Source organism: Lissotriton helveticus, chromosome 6, assembly GCF_964261635.1.
Source record: "Lissotriton helveticus chromosome 6, aLisHel1.1, whole genome shotgun sequence".
In the NCBI taxonomy this organism is placed as follows: Eukaryota; Metazoa; Chordata; class Amphibia; order Caudata; family Salamandridae; genus Lissotriton; species Lissotriton helveticus.
The window spans coordinates 1,549,112,194-1,549,129,523 of record NC_136067.1 but is presented as its reverse complement, the minus strand read 5'-3'; the positions used below and the strand labels follow the sequence as shown (position 1 = coordinate 1,549,129,523).

The 17,330-nt window shown below is 48.6% G+C and overlaps 1 protein-coding gene across 5 annotated transcripts in view; it reads right to left on the bottom strand.

Annotated features, from left to right (window-relative positions):
- Positions 1-17,330, bottom strand: part of RALGAPA2 (Ral GTPase activating protein catalytic subunit alpha 2) — a 1,907,250-nt gene that overhangs the window by 72,638 nt on the left and 1,817,282 nt on the right. The gene's annotated exons all lie outside the window — the stretch shown is intronic.

Genomic DNA, 17,330 nt, shown 5'->3' with positions numbered 1-17,330 from the left:
ATCAGCAATTTGCTAATCGCAAATAAGGAACATGTAGGAATCGCAATATTTTTGGCAATTCCTACATGAATCCCGTTTTGCAAGTCCTTAATAGCGATTCCTTATGAATCGCTATTAGGGGCTCGCAAAACGGGAGAATGATGAATCGGGCTGATAGTCTAGTAAATCCATGTTCTCTAATTCTACTAACATTACAACTCGAGCTTCTTAGAATACTTCGTTGCCAGTCGAAGCAGCGTGAATTTAAAGTTGCAAATGTAAACCTCACACGTCACTGCAAAAATAATTAAGGTTAACATGTTCTTAAATCAAGTGTAATGCACCTTGTACACCGCAAACAAGTTTTAACTCGCGTTGCAAGTCCTATTCATTTTCATCCCTCGTATTACACGCCAAATCAACTGCTGACATATTTAAACGTGAAAAGGCGATGCACAATGTTTTTTTTTTCAGGGAGCATTGTTCAAAAAACAGGGAGGTCAAGCACCACTGCAGGAGGGGGGTGGGGGTGGGGAGGTGTCAGCGCTCTCATCACTTGACAGCACACAGGCTTACATTCCATACTCACAACAATCACTAGCAAAATCAACCGTGCTGGCTTTAATATACCAACAACATGTAAAGAAGGGCACTCGCAAATGTAGTTTGCACACATTGTATACACAAATCTAAAATGTTCATAAATGAATAGTGTCCTATGTGGGAGCGGTAAACTTCCCTTTTTAGTTCTAGCTTGACACGCAGCTGTCTGGATGTTTTTTTTTTAGCAATTCCTTAAAATATGCTTAAAGTGGGCTTTGGCTCATGTCCACCCAGATGAGTATTACTCTCTCCTCATGCTATCTACCGAAGTTGCATCATTCCTCCTTCCAGGAAGTGCTTCCATTAGGGGTTATTCTAAATATGAACATTCACCACTTTTTCTCTGGTATGCATTCTTCTTCGAAAGCAATATTTTTGCTTCTTTTTTCCAGCATTGGCAAAGTCAGAAGGATTGGCCTTAATGTGATAAACAAGATTAGTCGTGTACTAATATTTAGTGTATGGTTTCATTCTTTGACATACTACTTTGGTAGTCATTTAGATTACATGGAAAGCTGTAAAAAAAAAAATCAAGTGAAATGTATGGAAGAACACGTTACCTTCGGTAACATTCTTTCTGGTGGCTACTCTAGCTAGCTGCAGATTCCTCACCATCATCAGAATATCCCCAGGTGCCAGACTGGATCTGGAAACTTTCACCGCAGTGCTCCTCCTGTTGACTTTGTTCTGCCCCAGAAGTGACAGAGCAGATCCGTTTTTAAACGTCACCCCTGTGCGCTGACGTCCGTTTCTCATTTTCCTTTTCTATGCAATTCGATGCAGAGCATGAACAATTGTTGCTACCAGTGTGCTAATTTCTAACCTAAGAACTTTTTAGATATTAAAAAAAGTCCACGTCATAGAATGGGGAGGTGGGCAGGTAGTGAGGATTCTGTGGTTAGATAGAATATCCACCAGAAAAAGATTTCTCACCTTTAGAATAGATACCAAAGCAGTACCCCCCCCCCCCCTCCCCCCCAAGTTCAAGGGTCCGTGGAGAGGGCTGAGACCAGAAAATCCTGCAGGATCAACATTTCCTTTTAGTCAGACGCAGCTGTTAAGGCAGTAGTTCTTTGTGAACGTGTGCACTGACGCCCACGTTGTGGGCTGGCAGGCTGTCTGCATGCCAACATATGGCAGCCTTGTTATTGGTGGAATGAGTCCCATGGTCCTTCAAGATGCTGCTTGTTGGCCAGAGTAACAGATCTTAATCCAAATGACTATTCACCTTGACAAAGTCCTTTCCTGACTGATTTACTTTTTTTTGCCCCAGAGAACCCCACAACAAACTGATCCTCCATACAACAGTCTTTGGTGTGATTAATATTAAAGTTCAAAAACTTTTTGGGGGTCCAAACAAATAGAGCCTATCCTCCGCTTTCAAGGGGTGAAGTGGAACAAAGAACGTTGGGAGGATGATGGATTGCCCAACGTGAAAAAGTGTCACTATTTTCAGCAAGAAGGCCACCCAGGTCTTCAGCACCAGTTGTCTGGAACAAAAGTGGTGTAAGACAGTTACACCAAAAGAGCCTGTAGCTCACCTATGCAACAAACTGAAGTGATCACAACAAGGAAGAGTCTTTAGAGTTGCAAGACACAACAAGTAGTTGTGCATCAACTTGAAAGGGGTACAGGTGAGTAAAGAGAGGACCAAATTAAAGTCCCACTGTGGCATCACAAATACTTTGAGGAAACATGTGTCAAAACTTTAATAAAATGTATTACTACTGGTGACTTAAAGAAGGAAGGTTGGTCTGGTAAACGCAAAAGACCGAAAGGGCAGACAACTGTTAATAGAGCTCCCTGCAAGTCCTTGCTGGGCCAAAGACAAAACAAACAAAACATCCAATGGTTTCGCATACAACAGGTCTGTATTGCGGGCTCCACAGTAAGCTACAAATCTGACTCAGGGCCCAGCATAAACAAACTTTGTAGAGGGGCGCCTCTCAGCAAGGATCACACTCATAACCTCAGAAAGTATATCAAATGCAGTCAACTGCCGTCGCTCAATCTCCATGTATGGAGGTGTAGAATGTGGATGCCATGCTGATGTAACAGAGGATCCTCCTGAAGCAGTAACCTGATCGGAGAACAGATGCTTACTCTCAGAAGTTCTGCATACCACACTCTCCTGGCCTAGAACGGAGGCACCATAATGGCTTGGGCCTGGTTGTTTCAGATCTGCTTTAGAACTCAAGAGCAGGAGAGGCAGAGGCAGAAAGGTGCACAAGAGTCCCATGCTCCTCTCTAGCCAGAATGCATCTCCCAAAGAAAGCCTTCTTGGGAACTCCAGTATGCAAAAATGTTGACACTGCACATTCTTGAAGGTGGCAAAAACATTTACCCAAGGTTCTCCCTACTGTTGGAAGATGCCCTGTGCCACCTCATGGTGCAATTGCCATTCGTGATCCACTAGATGCCACTAGGCTTAGATCATCTGCCCTAGCATTTAAAGATCCTGCCAGATAAATATATGTTAATCAGCGCCAAGATGCCCCTTTGGGGGTGCATGTGCGCTTTACAAATACACTTTTTATGTTAGATGGTTCATGATCAGATAAATGCCCTGATGCCCCAGCCAACTACAGAGGCGTAGAAGCTCTGGACTCAGGACTCCACTGCGTCCTGCTCGTTGCAAAACCACATGGCAGTGGTGTTGTCCGTGAGAACCTCCATCAACTTCCCCTTAAGGGGGATAGGAAGGCTTTCAATGCCCGGTGACTGGCCCATAATTCCAACAGGCTGATGTGGAGTTGTGTTTCTGCCAAAGACCAGAGTTCTCTTATCTCTATCTCTCCTAGATGACCTCCCCAACCCAGCAGTGATGCGATACCAATACTGTCAGCTTTTGGTGGGGAAGGTAGAGGACTCGTTGCCGGTCCAACTGCAATCGAGCAGCTACCAATACAATTTTTATGCAGTCTCCTACAAATCCGCACTTGAAATCAACAGGGTCCCTTGGTGCTGAGCCCACTGAGACTTCATATTCCAATAAAGAGCCTCCATATAAAACCTGGCATAGTAAGCAGTAAAGATGTAGGAGGCCAATAAGCTAAGAATCCTCAGAACCACTCTCAGTGAGACGCAGGATCGAGGCTGAAACCTTAGGATCATAGCCCGAATGTCCGGGACTCATGGCAGTGGGACATCCGACAACTGCATCATATCAAAGACAGATGTTCTTCAAAGAGACGCCTGTGCTAAGGAGTCAGGTGTGACTTCAGAGTGTTGATCATGAACCCCAACAATGTCAAGAGGTTTACTGTCATATGTACGTAGTGAAATACTCATATCTCAAACCATCAAAGATATTCCACGACCACCCCAATCATTTTTGTGGACAGCCAAGGGGGTGAGCACAGTACATTGAAAATGCTCCTGCCCTACCTTTAACCACTGGTAACGTTAGTGGGACTGCAGGACGGGCATATGAATGTAAACGTCTTGTAGGTCCAAGGCTATCAAAGAGGCGTTGCGATCCAGGGCAGACAGAGCCTCGACTAACTTGAGTATCTTGAATTTTTCCTTCCACAGGAAGATGTTCAGAGGAAAAAGATCTAGGATAGGATGAAGGCTTTAATCTTTTTTCGGCATGAGGAAATCGTGTCAATAACAACTAAGACCTATTTCAGAGTCTGGTACATATTCTATGGCCCCTTAGGAGAGTACAATCGGAACCTGATGCAACAAGATGGACAGGAGCTTCTCTGAAAGCTGCTTTGATGTGGACAGAATATGCAGCAGGCCTGAAGGAAATGGAAGTGTATAGCCACATTGAATGATCTGGAAGGTCCCTTTGTCGGATGAGATAGGTTGCCACCCTTGGACTAAAAACGGATTCTGCATCCCACAAAGTGGATGGGTGCTGCTAAGGGTGGCTTGGCAGCTGATGTTGCAGAGGTGGAGGACTAGGAAGGTTGTTTTTTTTTTTTGCAGAGTTTTATATAGCGCGAACTAGACCCGAACCGAATCAGGTATCAGAGCGCTTTACATAGCACCAGTGACTTGTACGTTGTGTGCTTGATCCCCGTCTCCTGCCACGAAAAGGCTGAGAAGACTGCAACAGGGGAGGTGGGGGTGAAGGGCTTGTGGAGGGGAATTGAGTTTGGCCAATGCCTGTATGCTAAGCCTCATTGAGTAGCCTTTGAGGGTCTGAAAATGTTAAGGGAATTGTATGCATGTATCGAAAGGCACAAACAGTATGCCATGGCTCAAATTTCCTTGAAGAACTCTAGGGCAGAATCAGGTTTCTTGCTAAAAAGGAAGAATCCATGGAAAGACATATCTATAACTGATGCTTGCACATCACCAGGAAAGCCTATGCATCTAATTTATGTGTTGCAGTGGAGCACCACACTAGTGCAAACTGCTTGCCACAACCAATCAGCAATGTCCATGCCAGCCTTAATCACATATTTGGCTGAATACTGTCCATCTTGAATAGCCTGAGCCAGGAATGACTTAAAACTCTTCTAGGACTGCCGGCAAAACCTCACCAATCATGTCCCAAAGGGCGTGTCCCAAAGGGCGTGTATGTATTGTCCCAGTAAGCAACTTGCGTTGACTGACTTTACAGCTAGGGTGGTCAAAGAAAACATTAATTTCTCGAATACCTCAATGAGCTCCATTTCCAGGGGGCTCATTGGAAATGAGTCAGGATTTACTCTGCGGAGTATGGTGCTGCCTGAAAATTGTAGGATCGCTACATGCAGACCTGGGGCGTCTTGAAACCTGCCTGTTCACAAGCAAGGTGTAGACCAGGTGCCCATCAGATAGGTTTTTGTTGAGTGACAGTAAAGGCTCACAGGCAGTCTGCCCAGGCTGTAAGACGTCAGTAAGGACATTACTTTTTACCTCCACAGAAGTTGTTTTAGATCCAGACATCAGCAGCAAGTCTAACCACTACTATAAAATAATCACTTTCTTCTTTTGGTGGCTGTGGGGGAGGTATCAATACAGTATAAGGGGGGAAATATCAAGTCTACTGTCCTCCTGTAAATTTCATATACAAATTGTCTTCATCATATTGTGGGGAAAAATCATCATCTCCTCTGTTATCACTTAATGAGAGCAAACCCTCATCACAGTCAGAACCAAAAAGTTGGTGGAGCAATTGAGGGCGACTCTGAGGTGGAGGAATCGTTTTTTTCTGAATCGAACTGCACAGGGACTGGGTGTATGTGAATGGAATTGGGTTGCAACCTTGATACGAGTCAAGACTAGTTCAGCTCGCAATTGGACATAGGCAAAGGGGCCCCCCTCTGGCACTGCTGCAGTCGGACATCGAAGAAACGAGCGCAGGTCGTGGAGATGGCATTGGAGCTAGCACCTGAGTCAGTGCAGAACCTGCAGCAGGTGTAGAGGCACAGATGGCACTAAGGAGGGATCCACCTACAGCAACCCGACTGGAGGCCCCTACCAATCTTTGGGCCCTGAAGGCATGCAGGAGGGAACCGAAAAAGTGCCAAAAATACGTAACATGGCCTCCCTAAAGGTCTCTATCTGCTGTGGTGTCACTGATGTCACAAAGCTAGGGGTGCATCGGGACCAACTATGAAATGTCCTCCTCAAAAGAATATTAAGAATGAGACTGAGTGGCACCTTTACTTCCTTGTGACCTCTCCGATGAGAAGAGAGAGGCGGGATGGGGACAAGTTCTGCTTAGCCTTCTTTGATTTCTGCCTCACACTGGACTTGGATTTACGAGACAAACCTCAACTGCAAAAAGGATCTGTAGCTGGAATTGTTTTGAGAGCTGAAATAGGTCTGTGCCCTTGACTTCAAGCAGGAGTGGGAGTTGTGTGGCTCATACAGATGTGTGGCAATGTACAGCTCTGCATCATGATTTTGGATCTCCTTTGGGTTCATCAAGGTGCAGTCTTCGCACAATTTATGAGTTGTGCCTGGAGCCCAAATTCCAAAGGTATCCCCGTGCAGATCTGTCACTGATATCTATTCCAGACAATTGCAGCATGGTCCGAAACCTGTAGTTTTAGGTGAGAACATAATTTCCTTGAACAGTTTTTGAATTTTTTGAAGAAAAATGTAGTATATCTTACTGAAAGAGAGAGCAGAGCTCCGGATCTGTATTCAAACATATAGTAGAAAGGAACTGACGTTGGTGCACACTGGTGATGTGTATATGCATCTCCGCTCCATCACTTCTGGGGCAGAATGAAGTCAATGTGGAGCTGCAAGGCGCCACCTTGCGAAATGTGGGAGAACTACTGTATAAGCTTCTGGATTCAGTCTGGCACCAGGGGATATTCTAAAGATGAGCAATCTGGGGTTAGAAGTAGCCATCAGAAGTACGAGTTACTTACCTTCAGTAACGATATACCTGGTAGAGACGTTGTCTAGTCGCAGATTCCTTAAATTAGAATATCCCCAGGCGTGAAACTGGATCCGGAAATCTTTTGCAGCAGCAGCTCTGTGTGCCGGGAGATGGGGCCAGACGACCCCACCCTGACGTCGTCCTCGTACGTGACGTCAGCGAGGTCATATAAGTCCCTGCCGGTGCGCTGACGTCAGTTTTCTTCGGAGAAACTTTTTCGCGGCACAACGCAGAGCCACCACTAAAAACTGTGAAAGTATGGGAACAGTGTGTGAGGAATGAAAATTCGGTGAATAAAGAAGGGGGTGGTGGGAAACACCATCCTAAAGACAGAACAGACATCATCTACACATATAAGTGGAGACTGAGAAAGAGCCCTGCAGGTTAAGTGGGGCCCCTCCCTGAGTGCAACAAGGGAATAACATACAACAGACAGAAATAGACTGATAGTGTCATGTGGAACTGTCCCATCCAGTAAGAACGGAACACAGAAAGAACAATAGTCCACTGTAGGAAAGAAAGAGAAGATTTGCCTCTCTCCGGTAACAAAAGAGGTAGGAAACAGAGCACAACCGACCCTCAAAGAAGATAACCACGAGGAGACCAGGACCCCGAGGCAGTAGAGCAGACTGAAGGGAAGAAAACAGGAGAGGAAAACAAAAATTCCCGTGAATCAAAGGTACCATATAACAGAAAAGAAGTCCCTCAGCAGAGGGTAATTGTATATGAAAGCACCCAGAGGAGTGCAACACCCTGAAGCACCTGAAAATAGACTCCAATGGCAACTGAAGATGCCAGTGGAGAACACCACTAGAAAAGGTCCTCGCAGAACGGGGAGGCTGGGTGGGCGTTAGGGAATCTGCGGCTAGACAACGTCTCTACCAGATACATCGTTACCGAAGGTAAGTAACTCGTACATCTGACAGAGACATCTAGCCGCAGATTCCTTAACTTAGAATAGATACCATAGCCATACCCCAAAAGGGGGGGGGGGGGGTCTGCGACAGGACAACAGGAAGCGGCAGGAATGCTATCCGTCAACAAGCTGAGGGAGAAAAAGGGGAAAAACTGCGGCAAAACAGTCTGACAGCAACCCAAGCAGCTCAAAGAGCAGAAATCACAGGATAAGGTATCCGACAACATGCCAGAATGGCGCCATACTGTACCAGTATAAAATGACAGATAGAACGGTATGATCCCCAGAAGAGATAGAGAGAGATAGAGAGATCCTCTCCGCTAAATTGAGCGCAAAAGTGCATTAACCCAAGCTGAAAATTAACTTGAAGAGATGCAACCAGCGCCTAACAGGCCAGTTATAAAAAGACGGTGGCAAGAGCTAAAAGGCAAGCCAGAACCTAAGCAATGCATAGGAGATAGCCAGCAGGACAAGAAGAACGTCAAGCGCACACCCAACCTTAAAGGGTAAGAGGGGCAAAAGCATCAACCCCTAACCGCTGAAGCAGGTAGAATATGCCGCCGGCAAACGGCAATAGAGACCTTAAGTGGCTTACACAGGAACAGAAGGGCGCCCGACCGGGTAGGAGAAAGCCAGAAGGAGGAACAACCTCCATATAGACCTGTCGACAGCAAATAAAGACCACTGCCATCAGAAGAACTGTCCCACAGGTGTAGTTCTAACAAGAGTAGGCCACTCCGAAGGGAGAGGCCAAAAACGCCAAGTGAACTAATGGCAGAAGGATCCTTAAATCCAAGACCAACACTTCAAAAGACACAGATAGTGTTGAACACCAAAAAAGGGGCATATGACAATCGAAAAAAAACCCAGGAAATGGAAGCAAGGAGGACCCTATGGGAACTTGCAACTATCTAAAAAGGCTCCTCCACACATGGAGATATTGGTGCAAACTGCGCAACCATGACCAGAAGTGGCAAGGTAGGAAGAAGAAACCAAGGCAACCGGCAGGTAGACATAATGTATATGCCGGACCAAGGCCAGTATATTTCAGAGCAGGTAGGAGCCGTTTACGAAGAGGAGACCATGAAACCTCTAAGGAGATGGATAAACCTGGCAAAGACAGATGGCATCCAGGAAAAACATAGAACACTGTACAATGGACATGCAATCAGTGCCTGGAGCCCACAATATCACCAGGTCCAGGTGAGTGAAGCAAGGCTATATAATAGCGTACAAGTACCCCACATGGAGTAAGTATACCCCGGACAACGGGGAACACCTCTTAGGGCAAAAGCCAGGTCGAAAAGAATGCAGGAACGAACCGAAGTACGAGTTACTTACCTTCGATAACTATGTATCTGGTAGAGACAATTCTAGCCGCAGATTCCTTAACGTAGAATTATCTCCAGGCGTGAGACTGGATCCGGAAAATCTTTTTGCCCAGCATCCCTGAGCGCCGGGGAGGGGGCGGCATCACGCGACTCCGCCCTGACGTTGTCCGCACACGTGACGTCAGCGAGGCCACATAAGCCCCAACCCGGCGCGCCTACGTCAGTTTTCTTCTGAGAACTTTTCCGTGCCACAACGCAGAGCCATCAGAGAAAAAAGTGTGACAGTATGGAAACAGTATAGGAACAGTGTGTGAAAGAGCAAATGCATAGAAAAGGAATGGTGAGGAACAAAACCATAAGGGGCAGTTCCAGACACTGCAGCACCTAAGGGCAGGGAAAAGTATAAGAACAGAGCACCGCCCTGAACAGCAACCCTGCCAGTACGAAAATAGCCCTCCCTAGAGACAAAGAACATATGAAAACATTTCCTGATAACATGTAGCAGGACTTCAACCCCAATCAATAACAACGGAGGGGAACCAGTCCATGGCAAACCGAGAACCACAAACCCCAGAACAGCCCCAGCGCAGAATGTGACATCCCCATAGGAACAAGGGCAGAGGCCCGGCAAAAAGACCCCAGCCCAGGGGGCACCAGAGAAGCATGGGGGTCAGAACCCCTAGCACTGAAGGGAGGAGAGGAAAAAAAAGGGGGGTGAAGGTAGCCCCAACCTGGAGCAGCCAGAGCATAAGGACAGAAGCATTTATAAACCTATCCCCCAATGACCCAAGGGGGGGAATCGGAACAAATAACAGGACAACATTCCGCCAAAAAAGAGCGAGAGAAGGCACTCATAGAAGACGTAGCCACCCACAGGGAGGCGAGTGCAGAAGACCAAGTCAAAGGTCCTTGCAGAACGGGGAGGAAGGGCGGGTCGTGAAGGAATCTGCAGCTAGAATCGTCTCTACCAGATATCTCGTTACCGAAGGTAAGTAACTCGTACATCTGATAGAGACTACTAGCAGCAGATTCCTTAACGTAGAATAGATACCCTAGCCATACCCAAGGGGGAGGAGGGTCTGCAAGAGGACCCCACCAGCCTGGACATGAGAGAGTCCCACAAGGGACGAGGCCAACGGACAGAGAGGGAACCCTGTCCCCCCCCTGCATTCAGAAGACCCCCAATCCCAGAAGGGATGAGGGAAGACAAGAAGAGAGGCAACCCGCCGTTAAGCAGCAGGGGAAACAAAGGCAAGGCTAAAGAGGCCAAAGCGCCCGCACCCATCCAAGGTACCAAGAATCCCCACCAGGAGCCCCGGGGCTCAAGCAATGAAGAGGAGCACCTAGGAAGAAGAGCAGCAGAGAGACTCCAAGGAAAGAGGTAGAGAGAGAGAAGGCAAGCCCAACCACCTGCAAGGACAGACAGCACCCGAGGAGGCACAAGAAGACACAGTGATGCAAAAGAACAGCAGGTCGGCACCTGAGGCACAACCACAGCAGACAACAGCACGGAACGGTGCACCCAGGACAAACCCGACACCAGCCGAAGACAGAGGCCAGGAAGGCCGAGAAGGCCCTGGACACATCCCAAGTGAGAAGGCTGCATACACGGCCCAAACAACAAAGAAGCAGAAACAGGTAAGGCTATGACGTAAGGCCACAGACAGCAGGCCAGGCTAGCAACGCCGCAACCCCGGAGAAGGACAGCCCGGGGCGCAGCTTGAGCCATACCAAAACCCTCATCAAAAGGAACGCACCTGCGACATACCGTAACGCCACGGAGACTGCAGAGGCCCGAAGGCGACCCCACCGCCCCAGCACATGAAAGAGCTATATAATAGCTACCGGAACCCCACATAGGGCGAGTCACGTCCCAAGACATGGGAAGCCTCTTAGGAAAAAACTTTCCGCAACAGAGGAAAAACAGAAAAGACCTGCGGAAAACCCGCAGACGGCTTGCCAATCAGCCAATAGAACAACAGAAGGCCTAATGTAATGATGTGTCTGGTAGAGACGATTCTAGCCGCAGATTCCTTAACGTAGAATTATCCCCAGGCGTGAGACTGGATCTGGAAAACTTTTTGCCACAGCATCCCTCCGCGCCAGGGGGGCAGCATCACGCGACTCCGCCCAGGTGTTGTCCGCGTCCGTGACGTCAGTGAAGTTGCATAAGTCCCACCCCGGCGCGCCTACGTTAGTTTTCTTCTGAGAACTTTTCCGTGCAGCAACGCGGAGCCATCAGACAAAACTGTGGGAGTATGGGAACAGTGTGCGAAAGAGCAGAAAAATTGGAACAAGGAATGGTGACAAACAACACCATAAGGAGCAGTGTCAACACTGCAGTACCCAAAAGCAGAAAAAGAAGAAAGAACAGATCACAGCCCTGAGCAGCCACCCTGCCAGTATGTAGACAGTCTCCCCCTGGAGACAGGGAACAAATGCAAAATGTCATGACAACATGTAGCAGGACTACAACCCCAACCAAGAACAACGAAGGGGCAACAGTTCCAAGACAAACAGGAACGACAAACCTCCAAGGCAACCCCAGCACAGAGTGCGACAACCCCCCAAATGAACAAGGGGCAAAGGCACGGCCAGATGACCCCCAACCCAGAGGTTAGCAGAGGGGCCATGACTCCTAGTAACAAAAAAGCCGAAAGGGAGGGGAGGGAAGAGAGTGAAGGCAAGCCCCAATCCTGGAGCAACCAGAGCAGAGGGGCACAGGAGTACCTATAAACCCACCCTCCAATACGCCAAAGAGGAGGAAGGAACAAGAAACAAGAAACAAGATGAATCATCCCGTCAAAAAGAGCGAAAGAATGCACTCACAGAAGACACAGCCACCCACCGGGAGGCAAGTGCAGAAGACCAAGCCAAAGGTCCTCGCTGAACAGGGAGGAAGGGCGGGCCATGAAGGAATCTGCGGCTAGAATCGTCTCTACCAGATACATCGTACATCTGATAGAGACTACTAGCCGCAGATTCCTTAACGCAGAATAGATACCCTAGCCATACCCACGGGGAAGGAGGGTCTGCGAAAGGACGCCAAAAGCCTGGACATAACAGAGGGTCACACAGGGGACTAGTCCAACGGACAGGGCGAAGAGCCTCGTCTGCCCAGGCAAAGGGAACCCCTACAAGCAGAACACCACCGACCACAAGAGGGGTGTGGGAAGAAGAAAAGAAGAAAGAGGAAGACCGCTCCCACTCAACAGAGGAAACAAGGGCAAGGCAAGGGGAGGCCCAAGCACCCCACACCCCTACAAGGCAACAGAACCTCCAGCCAAGGCAAGGAAGAAGAATAGCCAGAGGCACCCAGAAAGACCGGGCAGGCTGCGCCAGAAAGAGGGAGGAACACAAAACCATCTCAGCCCCCAGGACAGAGAAAATAAGTGTGAAGAAGGGCCCAGACACACAACCCAAAAAGAAGCAGAACCAGAGCCATGGCGCCAGGCCGCAGACAGCAGGTCAGACCTAGCAAACAGCGCAGCGACCCTGGAGAAGGACACCCCGGGGCGCCACCAAGGCATTCCAATCCAGCAATAAGGGAATTGCACCTGCAACGTACATAAACGCCATGGAGAGCAGAGGCCCGAAGGCAACCACAACTCCCCAGCACAGAACAAGCTATATAACAGCTACCACTACCCCACATAAGCTATGTTAAGTCCCAAGTCATGGGAACCCTCATAGGAAGAAATTTCAACAGCAGAGGACAACAGAAAGAACCGCGGGAAAAAAAACCTGCAGAAGGCTTGTGGAGTAGCCAAATAGAAAAATACAGAAGGCCTAATCTCGGGGCCAACCAGGTGTAGATAACCCCAAGCAAAAACACACAGTTAAGAAGGGCCGGCCAGCAGCCAACAGAGCCACAGTCCCAACAAAAGAGGACTGGAAGGCACATGAAACACACAGATCACACAACTGGGGCGACCCGCCCTAACGAAAGAATAGCTCCCAAAAACCAGATCAACTCACAGGTTACTGAGGGGGAGAAGGAGAAGGAGGAGACCGAAGCCCCGCCAAGAACCTACGGATGGCCGAGTCTGCCGGGGCGTGGAACAAAAGAGTGCCATCGAAAGGAAGATCCACCAGCCGTTCCCAAACATTTTCCGGGAACACACTGTCCCGAAGCCAAGCATGGCGACAAAGGGCAACCGAAGAAGCCATGGCCCGCCAAGCACCTCCGAGATGTCCAGAGCGGAGCGAAGAATAAACGCCGCCAGCTCCCGCTCATCTAACGCATGGTGCCGCAAATCAACACCAGCACCCTCCTGAGAAGCTGCAGATCCAAGGGACTCCGCCGAGTCCCACAAGCAAGAGGTGGCCCTAGCCAACACACATTAAGTGTTAAGGGCCCGCAGAGCCTCACTAGTCGAAGCAAACATATTGCGCCCCCAAGAATCCAGCCAGCGGGTCTCCTGTAATGGTGGAGACAACAGCGATGGCAGGGAGGGAAAGGCAGTCTGCAAAAGGGGGCCACTGGCAGAGGGGTGATGGGAAACACACCGGATCACGCGGTGCTGGTGCAGAAGGTGTTGGAACAGGGCGAGGAACAAAAGAGCACCATCAAAAGGAAGATCCACTAGCCGTTCCCAAAGATTCTCTGGAAACACACTGTCCAGAAGCCAGGCATGGCGACGAAGTGCAACCGAAGAAGCCATGGCACGACCAAGTACCCCCGAGATGTCCAGAGCGGACCGAAACAATAATAATTTCCCCCTCTGGAGAAGAAGAGGTCGCCGGGACCGGCGAGGCAATCTTTCGGTACCGCCTCATCCGAAGCGGGCTCCGACTCCGGAGAAAGGAGCGGAGGCGGACCCGAGGAGGTGAGCCTCCGGCGCCGGAACGGTGCCGACTCCAGCTCCAGACAGGCGGCTGCCTGCCCAGAAGCTGGGGTGTACTCAAGTCAGGGCTATGAGCACGGGCAACCACCTGCGGTGCCACATGGAGCCCCTTTGGGCTATGCAGCGCAGCAGAGGCACCGTGTGATGAAGAGGGGGACCCAGGAGGGCCGTGCCCTAACAACCCCACGTTAGGGCGTAGAGGGGGGCCCAGCCGGGCCGCGCACTAATGACACCACATCTCCGACGCCCTGGGAGGCAAGGGCTCAATAGGTGCCAGAGGCGAACCCGCTGGTTAGTCCGTCAGAGACCCCACAAGAGGCGAAGGTTCCCAGGACGCCCAAGGAACGGGAGAGGACTCAAGGGAGGCTTGCAAGGCCGTAGCATAGGCCTCCATTTGAGCACGAGTCGCCCCCACACCTGGTACGGGCGGATAGAGGGGAAATGATCGTCGGGAGCGCACGTCCGGAAGATTTCGGGAACCAGAGCCCCTGACAAGAGAAGAAGGTGAGGTGGATGACCTGGGCGAGAAGCCCCTCGACTTACCAAGTGGAGAACGACGGCTCGGGACCCCAGAGGGTGATCAACAGCGGAACCGGACATTAGAGAGACCTGCAATCGACGACGAGGCCGGATGGGGAGTCGACTCCGACCGGGGCAGCCGTGCCGAGAGAAGCTTCATACGGCACTCCCGCCGAGACTTCCATTTCAGACGTTGGGAGGCTTCACAGTTCGTGGAGTCATGGTGCTCATCCAGGCACCACATACAAATAAGATGCGGGTCCGTGGCAGACATCTGCTGTGAACAAGAAGTACAAGATTTGAAGCCCGAAGGCATCGCACACTCTTCCCGACGCTAAGCGTCGAAAAGGAGGCCTGAAAACAGGCCAGAGGAGCTCACTCCGGATCCGCATTGCACGTGGAAAAGAAGGAAACTGACGTCAGCGCGCCGGGAGGGACTTATATGACCTCGCTGACATCACGTACGAGGACGACGTCAGGGCGGGGTCATGTGGCGCCGCCCCCGGCGTGCAGAGGTGCTGCTGCAAAACAATTCCAGATCCAGTCTCACGCCTGGGGATATTCTTAGTTAAGGAATCTGCAGCTAGATGTCTCAATCAGATCATGGTTTTCAGTGCATTTAACATTATTTTTGCTGCTGCATTGCATGCCTATAAGTACCAAAGCACAAGCAAAAATCTAGTGCTAATTTTCTACCAATAACTGCAGTAAAAAGAGACAGAAGCAATGCTTGCTCATTTATCTATAAATTTGAGGTAATGTCTAGATAAATGGCTATGGTAACAGCATTATGAAATTGTGGTAGAACAGCAAAACATCTGACATTTTTAAAATGACTCCCATTAGTGGGGTAGTGCTCATTCCTCCCAAATGGCAATGCAGCACAACACCACCGTACATAAATAGGAGAATGTAGTCCTGAAGTGCTTCCACTGATGCCCTAACATTGCTCTTCTATCTCTTTAACCCCTTCTGCGCTCATGACGAGCTGAGCTCATCATGACTTGTGCCGCTCGCACGCTGATGACGAGCTCAGCTCGTCATGTAACGCGGCTTTTTGAAAAAAGCAGCGCAGCGCAAAAATAGCGGCCGCACGCATGCGGTCAGAGGTAATCTTTTCTGTGTTGATTGAAACCACTAAGGGCCTCATAACAACAATTCAGGATATCACCCAATAACTCCTTCCTAGCATTCCTGGTACTGGGGGTATTTATAAATGTGGGGATGGAATTGGCAATAGAAATAACAAGCAACACAAGTGGAGTCCAGATGGTCCTCTTTGAAATGAGGAATTACTGGGGGAATCAGTAATATGATTCCCAATTCTTTCAGTATTTCAACCCTAGGCTCCCCTTACTTTCAACATGTAGAGTTCCTGAGTGAGCGTTGAGGGGCAGTAAGAAGTCTGTAGGTATGGTAGGTAGTAAGGCTTTTGTGGTTCAGGGAAGGGTAGTGTTAAGGAGTAGCAAGTAGTATTTAGGGTTCAGGCAAAGGTAGCGCTAAAGGGTAGGAAATGTGTTTAGGGTTCGGGGATTGTTTCCATGAAAGGGTAGGAATGGGTTTTTAGGGATCAAGGAGAGATATTATTAAGGAGGAGTAATCTTTTGTTAGGGTTCAGGGATTGGTAAAATTAAGGGACAGTAGGGTTCAGAAAAGGGCATTGTTAAGTGGCAGTAAGAGGTTTAAAGATTCAGGTAAGGGTAGTGTTAAGCATTTGAAATGGGTTTTTAGGGTTCAGGGAAGGGTAGGTGTAGGAAAGAAGGAGCTGCTTTCATGGCTACCCCTGCTTTTTGCCTGGTGTCAGTGTGTTTTGACTGTAGTTTGCTGGGTTCCTGCTAATCGGGACCCCAGAATATGTGCTCTCTCTCTCAAAATGGCTTTGGTAAGTACTTTTGTACCAGTGTTGTATATGAATTTAGGACCCTAGTGTAATTTTTCAGATTCATGCCCATATATAGGTATAAATCACCCTATCCTTATATAGGCATAGAAATCATAACCAGATTTAGACTTAGCCTATGCAGTCCAAATACGGCATGGCTACTTCCACTAGTTCCGAAAATCCACAACGATTTCTTGGAAAAAACCATCTTCAGCAGTCAGGGACTTCCCCTTGCTTGAATATTGATTTATCCAAGAACTCATGGAGTTTTCACAGAGCTGAGTCTCTGATGACGTTATTATGTCCAACCTTACGTCAAACTAGGCACCTTCAAGGTATAAATATGCCCACACTTGCCCAGGTAAACACACAGTGGTTTGGAGCAGTTCGACTATCTATCTACACGACACAGCTCGCCGCAGCAAGTGCCGATAGGAAGCCGACCCTCCAGCAGACGCACTGAGAAAGACGCTGTCTTTTCTCTTGCCGAGAAATCCAGCTCCAGTGTTTCCAACCTAGCCTTGCGGGTTGTTGGGAAATCGAGTCCTGAGAGAGAGATACCAGACCTCCTTCATTCTAAACCAAGGTACGGAGCTGATTAGACCCTTAGAGAATTCTTGGATTAGATTCTTGGCAGAGAATTCTGAAACTAAGCTACACCTCACTTACTCCTTCTCTCATACTAGACCTAGGTTAGGTACATCGGGGTAGGCGTAATTTAGAAGCACCAGTTGAGTACTTGTTAGCCTTTATTTATTAATGTATTTATTCTATGTATTTTATGGCTTAGAAACCATACCATGCTTTTACAGTATTATTTCATAATACTCTTCGTACTGTATGCATCGTACTTTACAACCAGTATTACGATTGTAGCAGTTCATTTCTTCTGCATGAGAAAGAAGACTGTTCAATAAAT